The 5,208-nt window shown below is 42.9% G+C and overlaps 1 pseudogene; it reads left to right on the top strand.

The window, feature by feature from the left end:
• Positions 1–2,585: 2,585 nt before the first annotated feature.
• Positions 2,586–4,096, top strand: LOC146174954 (uncharacterized; annotated as a pseudogene).
• The last annotated feature ends 1,112 nt before the right edge of the window (positions 4,097–5,208 follow it).

The raw sequence follows: 5,208 nt of genomic DNA, 5'->3' as shown, positions 1-5,208 counted from the left end.
GAGGCGGCGAGAGCACGCGGTATTTACCGGTCGCTTCGCCGTTGGGAACCAGAAGATGGGCGGTCGTGCACGACGGGTCCTCCCGTGTGCGCAGCGTACTCCGTGCCCGCTATCCCCCGGCATTTGCCGGGAGAGGCGACGGGAGACGAGCGCTCTCGCTACCGGCTGGATCCAGAAGCTCCTCTCGTCTTCTCGCGGGAACCCGCGTAGACGTCTTGGTGGCGCACCCATAGCTGGTCTCCTTCCCCCAAGGGGAGGTATTTACCTCCTCTCCCAGCCGGCGCTGCCATGAAGCTCGTTAAGGTGGTGGTGGTCGGTCGCAGCGAAGGGGGAGGAAACTGGATTTCCACAACTTGTCATGCTTTGTTGTGGCCTGTCGACATATGTTCTTTTTATTTTCAAATTTTGTTTTTTGTACAATGGTGGCCTTACACTGCAGGCGCTATGTTTGCACTTCAGGACGACGTCTATATACCACAACTCAGCCAACCGCAAGAGAGAGGATGGGAGATAGTGTCAGCAATGACATGAAACTTGCCATGGACCTACAGACACCAGTCAATGGTGTAGAAGGACCATCACCTTTCTGGCCTCTGAAGTACCTCGAGCTTGTATCTTGTTACACGATCGAGTACTTGCATTGTGTGCTGTTGGGCGTTACCAAGCAGTTCAACGACTACTGGTTCGACTCATCGAGCTGCCGTGAGAAGTTCTACGTAGGTAAGCATTTGTTTATGATCTCAATTAGCTTTTGTGTTTTTCAGATGACGTAACATTCTCTAGTGAACTAAGTTGCTTCTTCCAAAAATGTACCTAATGTAACAATCTTACACTACTCAGTACTTATAGCCGGGATTCTTAGTGTGTAATGAAGAAAAGTGCAAGAGCACAAGGTGCGGACCCTGACAACGTGAGGGGATTGAACGAGCACTACATAGCGATGTAGTTATCATCAATGGCATATCAATGACACGTCAGTGGTGCTATGTGGGAATGAATTCTTTTCAGTTAGAGTATTTCTACAAAGACTTCATCCTATGTTATCCCCTACCTCTTCCATGTCCGTACTTAGTGCTTCTGTAGCTTTTGTAAACTTACATATGTGTACAAACTGTGCAGGGCGATCAAGTACTATGAATGCACTGAACAAGCGGCTCACTGCTATAAATCCACCACACGATGTCACACGTCTGCCTCGCTCAATCCAAGAGAGGCACTTCTGGAAAGCGCACAAGTGGCGAAACTGGCTTCTTTTCTTCTATGTGCCATGTTGCCTGCACACCCTCCCTGCTCAGTACCTGAGGCACTTTGGCCTTCTCTGTGAGGCGATTTTCATCCTTCTGCAGGAGCAACTTTCGCATAAGGAGCAACACCTGCATAACTGTTGCCATCAGTTATGCAGGTGAGGTCAAGCATTTTGTATCTGGAGCATGGTAATTTCATTCTGTATGGGGATGACAAGGCTATGTGTGCAGATCAGATTAATGTAGCATATGTGCCAGGTATTGGTGTCAAGATTCCTTTTTAATGATGCGTATAAGGCATTACATAGGTCACTATCATGGTTGGCTAGCTTAAAATAAATAATCACATTTCTTCTCTCATGCTATATCTGTTTCAACATCCGAAAGCTTTTCTGGCTATCACTTCAAAGGTCAGTATAGTTCATGTGAGGCTTAGAAAAACTGCAGTACATATATTCGATGCTGCTTCATTCATTTTTATTGTGGCTCTGGCTTTAATATTATTGTGAACTAAGATGACAAAGCAGTAATTATATAACATTCTTTATATACCTCACAACCATCACTTAGTTCTCGAAACAAACCGCATCAAACAAGTTCAGTTATGAAAAGAAATATCGGTCATTGATGTATACCAAGAGGTGATCCATATATACTAGTGCATCACGCATCATTGCAAAAAAGAAAAACAAAATTTAATAGCATGCCTGGCAATTGTACTTTGTATTTTTGAAGAAATATTTTTAACAGTGTGCTAACCATTACATTCCCTTTAAGTGATTAAAGGGAAGGTAATGGTTAGCACCCTGTGCCTTTCACTGCTAAAATTATTTCTCCGCAGGTACTGGTAACATTCAGGGGTCTCTAAGGATTCCTACACTGCCGTTCACCAGACTGTCTGAGGTATCACTCTTTCGGATGGTCATGGGGGGTTGCCCAAGGCTGAGTAGAATCTTGTGTCTTAGGTTGGCTTTGCCATCTGCATTAGGATGGGCACGTGGGTCACCCTATCCCTGTCCACCGTTAACGCCAACACTCAGTCCACTAATGGGTGGCGAAGAGCTAAAGCACATGACCCCGCCCATTTGTTTTATTCCTTCCTCACTTTCATAAAGCACTTTTACAATGTACCCCATCTAAAAAGAACAAGATACGATCATTGTGATTAGTGCGAGAGTGAAGTATTAGCTTTGCAGCACGCAGAACACAAGTGCAGTCATTAACAATCAGAGGAGGAGGTAACAATTGACTAGTCCGAGACTCTGACACGTAAAGCCATTTATCGTCTTCTAAATTGGAGAAGAAGCGGTGGAACAATTTGAGAGATGTAGGACGATAGTGATGGTGGTGGCGGGAAGTGATTTTCCTTCTTTTCTCATCTAACTGTTATAGTTGCAATTTTTCGATGCTGTCCACCCCCACAAGATAGAGGGATTGACAGGAAACCAATAAAAACTCTTCTCCAATTCCTAAGCATGTAGCTTTTCTGCACTTTTTTGAACATCATTAACATTCAACGTTTGATTATTGTAGCTAAAAACCTTATGGCCGTCTTGCCCACATCTTGCCGGGGAACAAAAAGGACGTGCCAGCAGCCTCTATATTTTGTACAGCAAGTACCTCTCCTGCAGGATTTCACCATCCCATTTCTTGTACCCAACTTCAAACTTGAAGCCTTGGGAGCCCAATTGCATATTGCCAGAGTACAGGGGGTACTTCAACAAGGTGGATATCATAAAAGGCTTTCTGTATTTTTTACTTGGTCGCCTTTTTTTTTTTAATGAGTTGTGTGCTTGTTTTTTTATTTTCTGTTCTTACAGAAAGAAACATAGCAATATATCCACTTAGTAGGTTGAGGCTTACCATCTGGAAACCTGAGCAGTGCAAGTGAGCTATGATGCTTTCGCAATATGCACGTTTCCAGTGGGATATGTGAAAGGAAGAGCAAACTGTGCTAGTTTTGAGTGTTCAACATTTTGGCTGAATGGTCATTACCTTCACGACCATAAGTTCATTTTTGTTAGGTATAAAACAGCACTCTTGCTTTTTTATTTCAGATCACCTCCTGCAACGGTTTGTAAGCTGGACTGCATCATTGTATGGGGAGTGTTGCATGAGCTTCAATGTGCACCAGCTCTTGCGCTTATCCCAAGCAGCCCGGAACTTCGGACCCCTGAGGGCCCATTCTGCATTTGGCTTTGAGAGTGAGAATGGCCACATAGTTAAGATAGTTACGGCAGCAAATGGTGTGCCCAACCAAATCTTGGAGCGCATAGTAATGTCTCAGGAATTACACCTCGTGCTTTCTTTGGATGTTATCCCACCAAGGAGCACGCAGCTGTGTCGACGTTTTCTTAGCTATCCCAATGTGGAAAAGGCCCATTATGTGCAAGGGTCGTGCATGCTTGGTGCACCAAAAGAAGTGCCAGTGCTCCTTCCAGCTGAGAGAGCTGCTCTGGAGTTGTTTTTGAGCAGAGTACCTGAAGTGCAAGAATATTTTCGCTTTGTATAACAAGGAACTGTGATGCACAGCCGGGAGTATAGGAGGGGAATCAAAAGTGACAGCAGTGAATCGTATGAGGAAGAATTTTTTTGTTATAAAGAGAATTTTCGAGGTGGTCGATGTCGGATGCCCAAGCAGTGGCGAAATTGTATTGCTGTGTGGCAAAATTGTTTGTGAGGAATGCAAGTTAAATTTGCCAGGCCACATAATAAAGTGCTTTTTTTTTCTCTAGAATGCTCATTGGGTGGTACTTGACCTCAGTATGGCAGCTAAGCCCTGCATTCTTGTGACCTTTAGGGTCGAGGAAAACTGTGTCTGTAGAATCCCAAACCTCATTGAACGGGGCTAGGCGGGCGTTGTTTGGAAGTTGGGTGCGACTTCAAGAACAAAAGGCTATTTGTCAATGATGCAGTGAAAGCTGTTTTAAGGAGAGTTTGCACAAATAATGCACACAATTTTGTAAAAAAAAACAAGGTATTTCAAGGAAATGTTTACAATTTCCAATTTTAATTATCACATTTATCTATTTGCACTTTTTTCTCCGAAATAGCTTTTTGTACAATGCTAAGATTAATAGTGCAGAAGGGATAATTTTTTTATACACTTGGGACTAGAGTAACAAGCCTGGACAAAATTTACATGCTCTAGAATGGTTGTTGTTTTGTTTTTTCGCTCAGTCTATTCACTACGGTAAAGAGAAAAAAATTACATAAAACATAGCTTTTATGTTGCCTTATAAGTAAGAGGAAAACGTTCAAATGGACAAAGAAGCTCTTTTTGTAACAATTTCATGTCTACTATATTTCGGCAAACTTTCATTAATATATCTTTCATTATGCCATTGATATAATGGCATATTTTGTTTTTACTAAATCCCACTCAGTGCCCACTGCATGGCAAATGCCACTCCAATGTCTTTCCGGTTTAGGTGTAGTGCCAGCTGCAGCCATCTTACTGACGTCTTAATCTCAGCCGTCCCGCCAAGTTCTCTAGAAACCCACACTATGCTTGCTTTCTTTTCGAATCCTCCTAAGCGGTCATCAGTTGTCTTTGCATTATGCCTGGCTAATGCGCATTTATGCTTGATCCCGGCTATGATGACATCTCGTCTGGTTTGGTTTATCGAGTTTAACATCCCAATGCGACTCAGACATGCCGTAGTGGATGGCTAAGGGAATCTCAACCACCTCGGGCTCTTTATTGTGCACTGGCATTCTTTCATATTTCATCTTTATTTTCATTGTGAGGTACATGTGCATGGATTATCAGTATTACAGAAGGAGGTCCCGAAGTATAAACTGTCTGGGGGACCTAAAATGACAGAATGGATAAGATTAGCAGGTAAAATACTAGGCAGTGAAGAAAAGAATATACAGGCGTGCAGAGAAAAACTATAATACAATACTAACGAGAAACAGTGCAAATAAATTCTAAATAAACAGGAACTTCAAACAAAAAATG

The sequence above is a fragment of the Amblyomma maculatum genome, chromosome 11, assembly GCF_055883805.1.
Source record: "Amblyomma maculatum isolate TAMU_Amacu chromosome 11, ASM5588380v1, whole genome shotgun sequence".
In the NCBI taxonomy this organism is placed as follows: Eukaryota; Metazoa; Arthropoda; class Arachnida; order Ixodida; family Ixodidae; genus Amblyomma; species Amblyomma maculatum.
The sequence above is the reverse complement of the archived record's forward strand: the minus strand, read 5'-3'. Positions and strand labels throughout refer to the sequence as shown.